This window comes from Pinus tabuliformis, chromosome 1_2 (genome assembly GCF_031772625.1).
Source record: "Pinus tabuliformis cultivar Carrire ecotype Pingquan chromosome 1_2, CPIR1, whole genome shotgun sequence".
NCBI classification, from domain to species: Eukaryota; Viridiplantae; Streptophyta; class Pinopsida; order Pinales; family Pinaceae; genus Pinus; species Pinus tabuliformis.
Genome location: NC_142298.1, coordinates 987,891,301 through 987,904,138, shown reverse-complemented (window position 1 = coordinate 987,904,138; position 12,838 = coordinate 987,891,301). Strand labels below are relative to the sequence as shown.

The window sequence follows — 12,838 nt, the reverse complement described above, 5'->3', positions numbered from 1 at the left end:
AAATATTTGATATTGCATAAAAATCCATATATATATATATTATGGATGAAAGAATAAACCATACTGCACATATAATATATTAATAATGATTTTCTAATAAAAATAAATAATGGAAGAAACATTACACTCCATATTTCAGTGGAATTTTGATTCGTACATCACAAAAAAAAATCTGACAGAGCTGCTCATTGAAATAGTTATGGAACTTGTAACGCTGCATCACTAGGAAATATCCAACAAGGTAGCACATTGAGTTAATTTTAAGTACAGCAGCAAATTCCTCTGATCTCCTTCAGCAAACTCCTCTGTACCCCTTCATAGTCATAGCATAAAATAGAAGACTTTTACTAGATTTGGAGGCTGGCAGCTCCATCCTTTCTTACTTCAGTACATATTTAACTAGTCCAGGGATATGAACATCTGAAAAGTAACGAACCCAATCAATACAATTGGCGTCAAAGTTGAACGCTTTCTTGTCTTCCTCTGACATCCTTTTCCAGAGGCCTTCAGTGTTTGTGATGTCAAACCTGTGAGTCGTAACATGGTCAGCTATGGTAAAAATGACAGCTTAATAATTATGTATTAGAAAATATATTTAAGCGGCGCGACACAACCTTCCGTTAAAGAAGACGTATGGCTCGTACAACTCTGCTAAGCGCATGACTTTGTTGTATCTTCGAAGCATCTGTTTGTAACGTTCTGTGAAGTTGCAACACAAGACCTTGTTCACTACATTGAATACCTGTTTTTCAACACCACCACTAGCTGTCACGTACGTATTGAAGTTCAGATGACCTATAAAAGAAGCTGTGGAGTATATATTAAAGATTAATTACCTCTAGGGGTGCTTTGTAACGTCGATGCATGTATTGGCGAAAGCTGCTCATGCTCTTTAGAAAACGGAGCTGTTTTACATGAATTATGTTCCCATCTTTACCAACACATGGGTGCTTCGAAAAATACTTATATGCCTCGTCTGCTGCAACAGAGTTACGCAATGGATTTGCAACAGATGATGCGACGTGATAAACAAAGAGACCGTTCTGGTATGCATGTGCGACCATAGCTACGATCATTGCGTTTACAACCATATCTGCGGGAATCTGTTAATCATCAAACGAACAATATCAAATCTAAATACTAAGCAGTCTATGTATTTACGAACAACAACATAGCTAGGGGACCTTATGCGAGAAGGAATTGAACAATCAAATGTAAATACTGAGCAATCTATATATTTAGGAACAACCATATGCGACGAGATAGATAGGCGAATTGAAGTGACTGACCACGTCTAAAATGAGTTCTGGGTCAGCTAAGAAGTATGAAATTTGTCCTTTTCCGTACCCTATTATAACGGTGTCCATAGTTCTGCGTGATATTCCGTAAAAAACACATGATCAATGTGAATAATGATATGATAGTGATATTAATAACATTATCATGAAATATTTATGTGTGCTATCCAGATTCCAGCAATAAAGGATCGATATTTATGGGCACCTGGTGCCTTCCATCCAGCCTGGGAAGGGCTCTGCCAAAGTACTTTCAATAATGGTCGGTCGGAGGATGACAACTGGAACATTTCCCCTCAATTTCTCTATTAGCATTTCTCCCATAGCTTTGGTAAATGAGTATGTATTTGGCCACCCAAACGTTCTTGCCCTGCATGAATGAATGAGTTAGTCTAATACCTTCCTTTACAGAATGACATCAATGCAAATTACAATACGCGTCTATGTGACTCACCTTTCCAAACCTAATTCTTTGAGACGCTTCACTTTGGCGTCTTTTTACCGAACTTGTGCTTGCAGTGTGAGTAGTTGACGAGGCCTGCTGTTTGAGTTGTGTTTTCTCTAGGAGGCCAAATTCTGCTTCAATATCTAAGCTCAGAGGTGGACTACTTTCGCCGTCAAGTCCGTTACCGTTCATTAAAGTGTGCCCCAGCTTCAGACAACTCTCTTTTATTTGTCCACTTTTACGTCCTACAACGTAAGCTTTTGTACGTTCCATATATATTAGTCCAGTGACAGTTGATACAGCTATTTGTTTTCCTAATATATAAGAATAATAAGAATGATTGTTTGTTCCCTGTTCCACTTTAAACACGTTTTTTCTTTTACCCTGACTTTTAAGTGGTACATGGTGTTTATATAATCTAAATAAAAACAATATAATTTATTTTTAACTCATATGCATATATATATATATATATATATATATATATATATATTTAACTCAGCACCCCACTTAATTACTAGTAAACCTCACACGGTTCTTCTTTTATTATGAAATATCAAAAAATTAAAAATATGTATCAGCATTTTCATTTTAAGTTTTACATGTTTTTTACCATGATGATGATGATGGTGGTTAATGTCAACTAAGACCAAACTTTGGTCTATCGGACCTAAAGAAACAAATTATTTAGTTTCATTTAAGATTTTATTCCTATATTAAAAAAGCTTGGAGAGAAGCCTCACGAGCTCACTGTAATTTTGACAACGTAAAAGAAAGATTTTGAAACTGAGATCTAATGTGGTTGTATGCTGGGCACTCTAAGAGGAAGTGATTTTCATCCTCGATGTTCATATTCTCACAAAGATGGTAGAACCTTTCCATCCATGGTGTTTTAGGAACTGCCCAACAATCTGTTTCACTATGGGGCTCATGAGAGTTGGTTCTAATCTTGGCTACTTTTGATCTTCTAGGGTGGGGTTGGTGACCAACTTATAATATCTTAATTTTATTTTAGCTGCTAAATCTTTCTCACACCACATTTTTTCTTTGAACTTAGAAGTAACAATATTTTTAACCTCGTTTGAACCTTAGTTGGTTTTGGCTGAATTTAAAGCTAGCTTAGGAAGTCTATGGTCTCCTATCTTATTGAGTTTGTGCTTATACAATAGAAGCCTAGTCATAGCTAGGCTCTCCATAGGGGAAAGACCCACTTCTATAAGGAGAATAGGATAGGGTGTGTTGCTTTTAATTTTGAGGTTATACATTATAAAACGTTTCTGGATTTGCTCAATATTTCTCCACGATTCTCTAGAAATGCTACAACCCCAAACCTCACATCCATATAAGATAAGCAGAGTGACTAAAGTTTCAAAGAGAAACTTCTTTCTATCCCACATTACGAGGTTTGTCATTTTACAATTATTTTCAAGACCAAAATAAGCTTTCCATCCCCCATTAATCCTTTTCTCAATGCCATAGTTCCAATTGAGCTTGTGATGAATATCAATTCCTAGGTACTTGTAGGAAGACACTTCCTCCAAGTTACTATTGTCATACATAAAATTAACGCAAGTGTCCTTCTTGGATTTGATAATCATAACTTTTGTTTTGTCAGTGTTAATAATTTATTTTTAATTCTGTTTAATATGAAGATACAAATGTGAAATAATTTTTTTTGGGTAAGTTAGATCACCAATTACTTTCTGCCTCTGGACTCAAATAATCCTCACGAACATTATATAATAAATATATAATTAAATAAGAATGGTAAGTGAAATATTTGTTTTCAACTTATATTAAAAATATTTTAATATGTTTTTATCAAAATATTAAAATATTTATTATCCTTTAAAAAATATGAAATAACAAGTTATTAATAATGTGAAGATGTGATGATAATTGAGTATATTATTAAAGTATTAATTATGATCAGTCATTAATTCAAATTTTTGTGGCCGTTCCATTTATCGAATCATAGATATATTAGAAAAGAATAATTATATTATCGTAAAAAATAAAGAAAGATTATATAAAGTTTTGTAATTATTTATTTATTTAATATAGAATGGCTATATAAAGATGAAAAGATGGAGCGCGCCGGATTAGGGTAATTGCATAGGGTTTACTGCATAATCTTGCAGGCTGTAGCCTGTACCGTAGTCGTTTCACTGCCTCTCGCCGGTGCCGTTTAACCATTTCCACACCCATCGCCATCCACTACTGACCGCTGGCTGTAATGGAGGAGAATATGGAGACAGATCTTGTGGATTACTCCGCGGACCCTTTTCCGGATCGGGTTATTTTCGATAACCCTAATTTCTCTTTGTTGGCTTCTGAACCTTTCCCGATATCAGACTATACCTCGCATGCCGTCTTGCCTATTGTTACTTTGCCTGGTTATAACGCTGCTCCCTCTTCCTCTGAGCCGCCCCCTGTGGACTCTCCAGGTCTTGAAGCTCCTCCCCTATCTCTGGGCACTCTACACATTCTATCCACCTACACGCCTCATTCACTCTTGTTTGATCCTCATCCACCCATCTCCACTGTTCTCCCGACGCCCCCGGTTAATGCTCCCGTGGTTGGCCCTAATATCCCCCCTGTGCCTGGGTTGCGGCCTTCTGGTTGTTTCGAAACCCCGGCGGTAAACATCAAACCTGTCAAGAACATCTCTCCTGAGGGTGTCCAAAATCCATTTGTTGACCACCCTTCGGCCCCCCGTACCAAGAAGAGGAAAACAAAGTGCATAAAGGCGACTACTAAGGATATTACTATTAGGTTTGGCGAGACCTCGGCCATCGGGGAAGCTGCGGTCATGGCACGCACGGTCTTGGTCGGACATGTGCGAGGGCGTGCTTACTCTGCAAATAGGTTGACGCAATGGGTCAAGGAAATTTGGGGTGCCCTACTGAAAGAATTACCGGATGTTCATGTCTTGCCCCGAGGATGGTTCTCTCTCCATTTTGCAAAGGAAGTCTACACAGATCTGGTACTGGCAAAGTACTGGCATATTGAGATGGCTCTGGTTCTTCTCAAGAGGTGGAGCCCCCTCTTCGACCCGGAGCGCGAACAGATTGGGGCAGGACCCTTGTGGGTTAAACTGCCAGGGCTACCACTGCAGTACTGGAGTGAGGATGTTCTCATCAGAATTGGAAATGCTCTGGGCACCTACTTAGATCATGATCGAACCTTCGTGGAATCGAAGAATCGAACCCTTGCTCGTGTGCTGGTACACTTGGACACACGTGAAGGACTGGAGGAGAAGATTACTCTTCAGTGGGGGAAATACTGCAGGATTCAGATTTTGGATTATGAAAGCGTCCCGTTTCGTTGCAGATGGTGTCATCAGGTGGGACACCTCTACAAAGAGTGCCTGCTCAACAAAAAACCAGAGGACTCCCCCAAGACTACTCCAATTCCATCTAGAGGAGCTTCTCCGGTTATATCTCGTCCACCTCCGGGGTCTTCGCCTGCCGCCCAAGCTACTCCACAAAAGTCTGGGACGAAGGGACTCGGCACTCTCTCTCCGCCGATGACCAGAGCTCGTGCTGCTGCTGAAGCCGCACATGCCTCGGGTATCTCTCTAAACCCTTCCTCCATAGTTCTTGATAAACTTCATCTATGGTTGTATCATCTGCTCAGATCTCTTTGGCTCATTGTAAATTGTCGACCCCCCCCCCTCGTCGCTACTGCTCCTGTTCCCTTCCCCCCTCATCATCCTCCACCTCGCCGACTTCCTCTGGGACCTCTATCTCCCACCCATATTTTCTTCGCCCTCGTTCCCATCCCATGGATACGCCTAGCCATCAGGCCGGGTTAGGGCTAGCTACTCCGGGCCCTGGACCTCTGACTTCCAGAGGTAGAAAGACTGATCTATCTAAAGCTATTCTGTGTGCGGGGGCGGAGGTCGCCTCCGGTCGTCAATCCACTCTTGATGGGGTCCTTAGAGCAAATTATACCCCGAGAAGCGTTCCCCCATGAAATGCTTATCTTTCAATTGCAGGGGCATGGCTAGTGCCCCCAAGAAACTAGCCTTACGGAGACTTTTTGAGGTTGAGACGTCTGATATCATTTTGCTTCAAGAGACCCTAGGACTGGCCGAGAATATCACCCACTCTCTGCAAGCTCTGGCCTCGAGTTGGAAGTTCATGGCTCTTGATGTGGTTGGAAGATCCAGGGGGCTGGCTATCGGATACAACCCTAGAATCATCAGGGTTGATGCATCCTGGGGGGGAACTGGCTTCATGGGTATAGATGTCTTCTCTGCAGAGCTCGGCAAAACCCTCCGTGTTGTGAATGTTTATGGCCCCTGCCACCAGAGAGAAACTTTCTGGTCTCACCTCCTAAACCTCTCTTTACTGACCCCTGACCACATTATTTTGGGTGGGGATTTAAATTTTTCTTTGGGCTTCAGTGAATCCTGGGGATCTTCGGCTCAGGTAGATGCCATTACTGGGTATATGACAAACATCTTGGAACAAACCAATTTTATGGATGTCCCCATGCAAAAGCCTCTGCCCACCTGGAGGAACAGGAGAGTGGGTGCAGCGGCATTGGCCCGCAGACTTGACAGATTCTTGATGAAGGGTCCGCTCTTTCAACAACTTCATCATTACAAGCAATGGGTCGGTTCGGGGGGTATATCTGATCACTCCCCTATTTATCTGGAAATTCTTGGCCCTCACCAGAAGCCGAAAGCTCCCTTCAAATTCAATCACACATGGTTGCAGGACCCGGACTTCATAAAATTGGTTACTGACTTCTGGGTTGCAAACCCCATCGATAGAGAGGCATCCCTGGCAAAAGGCTTCTACAAAAACCTCTCCATGCTGAAGCATCAGGCTATCAATTGGGCAAAGGATAAGCTTAGCAGGGAAAACGCTCAGCTCAACCTCATTGAAGCTGAACTGTGCTCCTTATTGGATGATCAGAATTTGGGGTTCATCACAGGAGAAGAAAAGGCACGCTTGATCGAGTTGGAGAACCAAAAGGCTCATATTCTCAAATTAAGGGAAGAATCACAAAGATTGAGAAGCAGAGCCATTTGGCTTAAAGCTGGCGATGAAAACTCTAAATTTTTTCAAAATTATGCAAAAGGAAGAAAAGTCACAAATACCATCTGGAATCTCCCTCTCCTGGAGGGAGGTAATGCGGATACCTTCAACAAGCTCTCTTAGCTCGAAACTTCTCATTTCAGGAGCATTTACAGGAACCCACCTGGCACAAATCTGGCTGAGATCATAAATGTGGCAAATCATTTCCCCAGATATGTAAATGAGGAAGATTCAGATGACCTCATTGCACCTGTCACCTCAGGGGAATTGGAAAGCACATTAAAATGGTTCAAGAAAGATAAAAGCCCAGGCCCGGATGGTTGGACAATCGAATTCTATCTAGCTTTCTATGAACTATTGGGACAAGACCTACTGAGGGTGGTGGAGGAGAGCAGATCATCTGGTTGTCTATATCATGCTATAAACTCTACTTTTATTGCCCTCATTCCTAAGTCTGACACCCCATCCTCCTTTGATGACTATCATCCCATATCTCTGTGCAACTGCCTATACAAGATCATCTCCAAGATTATTGCAAATCGCCTCAGACCCATCCTATCTAAAAATATTTCTCCCCAGCAATTTGCTTTTCTTGAAGATCGACAGATCCATGAAGCTATAGGTTCCGCTCAAGAAGCCCTCCACTCTATTTGGTCCAAACATCTCAAAAGCATCATCCTCAAGATCGACCTGTCAAAAGCATTTGACCGGGTCAACTGGCTTTATATCAAAATGCTCCTCATTCACCTGGGTTTCCCTCTTAATCTCATCAACTGGATCATGGCATGCGTCACCACCCCTACTTTCAGTGTCCTCATCAATGGATCGGCTTCCCATTTCTTTCACTCTGAAAGGGGTCTCAGACAGGGCTGCCCCCTATCCCCTCTCTTATTTCTTATTGTCATGGAAGGGTTAAGTAGATTAATTATGACAGCTAAGAGAGACGGATCCCTCAGTGGCCTCAAGATCACTGATGACTGTTACCTCACTCATCTGTTATTTGTGGACGATGTTCTTATCATGCTGGATGGCAGCATCAGAGACTCCCAGGCTTTCTCCCGGATCCTTCATCTTTTCTCAATTGCTACTGGCATGCTTGTAAACCAGCAAAAATCCACTATCACTTTCGCCCGCACAACTGTTCATGAATCTCAGTATGCTCATTAGGTATTCCCTTACAGCATCCATCCAATGGATAGAGGTCTAAAATATCTGGGTTACTAGTTAAAGCCCACGTGTCAAAGGATAGCAGATTGGGTCTGGCTTGTCACAAAATTGGAGAAAAGGCTCATCTGTTGGAGTCACAGATATCTATCCAGGGCAGGTCGGTTAGTGCTTATCAAAACAGTCCTGGAAGCCACCCCAGTCTTCTGGATGGCTCTTGCGTGGATTCCCAGACATATTCTAGCTCGACTACAGAAAATGTGCAACAGATACCTCTGGGCCGGGAATCAAGACAAACGCATTTTCGCCTGGATCGGCTGGCAAAAGATTGCATTACCAAAGCGGTGGGGGGGATGGGGCCTAAAAGATCTTCCTCTATTTGCACAAGCCCTAGCGGCCAAAATGGGCTGGTCCTTGTTGACTAGTCAGAACCTATGGTCCCGCCTATCATATCATAAATATATCTGGCCCCAAGACTTGATGGACTGGGTCAGGCTTCCTAGCTGGCAGAAAACAGGCATCTCAACTGTATGGAAGGCGTTGCTTCATTCATTGCCACTAGTCAGAGACAACTTGGTGTGGAGGATCAATGATGGATCCCTGGCTAGAATAGGACTGGATCCTTGGATTGGCAGTGGAGGTAGGCATATCCTCTCTCAAGACCTCATCAGATATCTTCACTCACGAGAGATCAAAGTTTTTGCACATATTGCTGACCAGCAGAACTCAGGGATTTTTAATCAGGCATGGAGGTCGGCGCATCAGATGGACCTTCCTCAAAGATGGCATCAGGAGTGGCAGGAATTCAGATCAGCTTTAATTGAATCCCATATCAGAATCAAAGAGGGTCCGGACGAACTAATATGGAGCCAGGCTGAGAATGGTAAATACTCCCCAAAGGTCGGGTACATCGTTCTAAATTTACATAAAAAACCGGATATCATCCCTTCTTGGTGGAGAAGCATTTGGAAGCTCACGGCACCACCAAGAACCAAGCTATTTTTCTGGTGCATGCTGAGGAACAAGGTACCTACAGGGGAGCAGCTCTCACATAGAGCTTTTCAAGGGCCCACCTGGTGCATACTGTGTAAAGGTGCATCAGAATCCACAGAGCACCTCTTTCTGCGATGCAGGGTTATTCAAGACCTGTGGATCTCACTATCAAATTCAATTTCATACAATGTGCATTGGGAGGGAGATGACCTGAACATCGCATGGGAAGAATGGGCTCATAGACACAAAGGAACGAAGATCATAAACCTCCCGATACTCGTCAATTGGCACATATGGAAAGCTCGTAATCGCCATATCTTTGAAAACAGGCCTACTCATTGGCCACAGGTTGAGGCAGGGATTATATCAGCACTTAGGGAGCTTCCAGATCCCCCGCCACCCAAAGAACGCCGACCACATCCACCTCCGTGTATTGACACAAACACACCATGGGCCTTCTTTGACGGGGCTGCAAATCTACATGGATGCGGTGGAGGTTTCATTTTATACATCAACGCACAGCATTACTATAAAGTCAAAATGGGCTTGGGTGTCGGAACCAATAACTATGTTGAACTCATAACATTGCGCCACCTACTACACTTCACACTGGGTCACCATTGTACCAACATAAACATCTTCGGGGATTCAAAAATTATTATCAATTGGTTCAATGGCATATCTGATTGTCACATTCACACACTCAGCATCATTCTAAATGAAGTATTTATATTCAAAGCAGCATTTAACAATATTTCTTGCTCTCATATCTACAGGGAGCATAACAGCCATGCTGACAAATTATCCAAGGAGGTCGCGCTGATGCACAGGGGTGTGTGGGAGATTACCGAGCAGCAAGGGACAAATGAATACCAGTATTATCACCGGCCATACATAGATCAAGCATATCAGCGAGACCCTGATCACTGAACAGGGCACTTATTTTGTTTTTTGTTATATATTTTGAACAATACAAATGATATTTCTGAAATGTACAGAACAAATCATGAGAGCCTTGTGAGGCTCAATGTATAGTCACAGTTGATAGTTTTTATACAACAAATTATAGCAGATTGCCCTGTGAGGTATATCTGGCTATAGATACACATAGTTTCTTTATGTTTCTCTTATGATCATAGTCCATAGTGGCAAACAACATATGCGTAAAGCATCTACAATATGTAATTTTTCCAAATCTAATGAAAAATTACGGATTTTTCTAGTGGAAAAAGAAAAGAATGGCTATATAAAAGTAATTTGAAAATAAAATAATAATAATAATAATAATAATATATATCAATATAGATTTATGTTAACTTCTGCTTTACTATGAATTAAGAGAGATAAAATCTCTGAAGATACAAATCTCTTTTGAGTGAAAATACTGAAAAACAAGGTAACTTCTGATTTACTATGAATTAAGAGAGATAAAATCTTAGAAAATACAAACCTTTTTTGAGTAAAAATGCTTAAGAAAAATTTGCACTTTATTTCTCTCAATACTTGTCCTTATTATTAATAATATTATTTGTCATTTTATAAATTTCACATCTATATATATAAATAATTTTGTTTTCAATTTTATTAGAACTATAGTAATATGTATAGTTACATGGTGGCATTTATCTTTCATGTATTTTAAAAAAATTTAATATATATAATTTAAAAAAAAACCTTTATAAGAGCTCGTCTTCCTCGGACGTAAGGAAACAGGTTAACGGCCGAAGACCCAGAGGCATCTGGCAGGAGTGAAAGCCTGCTCCCTTACGGACCACCAGCGGGTTATTTGAGGTGGCGTGGTTTTCCTTGATAACAGTGATGTGTCAATTGACATTCGCGGATAGCAGCCAGAGATGGCTGTCCTCACTGTTAGTTTGACAAACTGAGTTTGATAGGTTTTTCCACCTTTTGAAAAAAAAAAAAAAAAAAAAAAAAACTAAATTTAAATATAAAGTTATGAGATATATTAAGTATAAGAAATTATTTAATTTATATAAAGTGGAAAATTAAAATTTATTTTAAAATTTTATTGAATTTAATTTATAGTTAATATACATATTAACTAATTATATATATATATATATATATATTTTGCTACATTGTTATAAAGATTTAAAGTTAGTGTAAATATTATTTTATTTAAAAAAAATTAATATAATTTTAAAATCTCTATATTTAAAAAAATCAAATTAAATCTACATAGAAATTCAGGTAAATTGAAGATGGATGAGCGCGAAAATAATAACATAATATTAATAACTAAATTATCACTATTCCAAAAATCTAGCCTCCATAAAATTATTACAAATAAAATACAGTTAAAAAAAATCCAATTTTAATCAAATATACCTGCCAACTTAACTACCAAATTAATGTAAATTTGTTATGGTTTAAGAAAGCTTTTTTCTTCTTTAAACCTTTCATAAACTTTTCTAAAACTAATAGATAGAATCATAATATGTCGACTTACCAGTGGAGACGTGCAGGAGGATTTGAAGATTACGGCATCGTTTCGCGAATTCCACAATATTCTCAGCTCCCTTTGTGTTGACATTCAGAGAAATATCATACCTAGGTTGTGCGAAAAGTTGTTAGTCTTTACATTCAGACATAAATGCTTTCCTAATGGCAACGAGTAATCAGCTTGTCAAGATTAATCAGCACTGGAAATATAACCGGTGAACCTGTCATCAAACACGGTGCTCGCTGCAATATTTACAATGGCGTCCACATTTCTCCAGAGGTGCTCTCTGCTGCTCTCCGTATCAATTCCAAGATTATGATCCGTTGCAATGTCTCCAACCACAGGAACAACTTTCTCGAATACGAATCTTTCAAAGTTGTCTCCATGTTGCTCCCTCAATCTACTGAACAGCTCCAGTTTCAAAACCTGTCATTCATAGCAAAGAAATGACATCATTCGTAGGCAGAGCATTGGCCAATTTTTGACGCTGACAGTGATAGGAGAATTTATGCGAATTTTTTGACATCATCAGATTTCTTACTTCACTTTTCAATCGGATTTTGGCAGACTCGGCATCATTCGCCCTTAGCAAAACAAAAATGCGCCCTATCCCGGGCTGCGACCGCAATATTTTTTCGATGAAAACTGGAACAAGTAAACAGCAGTTAATCTTCATTATCATATATATATTAGAAGAAAAAAACGTAGTCTCTGAAATATTTAATACTTTTTCCAAGGAAACCGGTTGATCCAGTGACCAATATGTTCTTCTCACTGAGAAAGCCAAGAATATTTGACGCCATCGATCGTACTTTGATAAGTCTGCAACTCGCACACAAAAATATCAGAAACTACGCGTTTATCAGACCAAGCGTACGTGTTGTACATAAATAATCTATCTTCAAACTTTTTCGTGTTCACGGCTTCGTATTATGTGTGACATACGCAATTTATGTTGAGGCAAACAGCACAATTATTGCTGGAAGGCAATAAACAATATGATATCCGCACTCCAGCCACAGAGCAAAAGAAGCAGAATGGAATAAGGCGAAGCACATAATCATATAAAAAGTCCCAATAAGCTTCCGCTCAATCTCTGAAGAAACAAACGTATATATAACAGCTCAGGAACCAGCTTTACCGAACCCAACGATCCATTTCCGATGACTCAGAAAGTTATCAATAAAGTAGGTAGGGATTTTTTATTTTTCAACGGTCAATAATGTGCTACTCACATATTCTTCTTTCTAGAGTGACATCCTTTCACATGTTTAATCTAACTATTTTAGATCATTTTAATTTTATATAGATAGAGATATCGACATTTTGTTAAACTTTTCTCAATGTTGATTCTTAACGGCTCTGTTGCACCACAAAAGGTAATTCCTTTTTCTAGATATTCCTAATATAAATATTCCATGCATCC

At 39.9% G+C, this 12,838-nt stretch overlaps 1 pseudogene; it reads right to left on the bottom strand.

Annotated features, from left to right (window-relative positions):
• Window positions 1-309: 309 nt before the first annotated feature.
• On the bottom strand, window positions 310-12,215 carry LOC149209359 (fatty acyl-CoA reductase 1-like; annotated as a pseudogene).
• Between the last annotated feature and the right edge of the window lie 623 nt (window positions 12,216-12,838).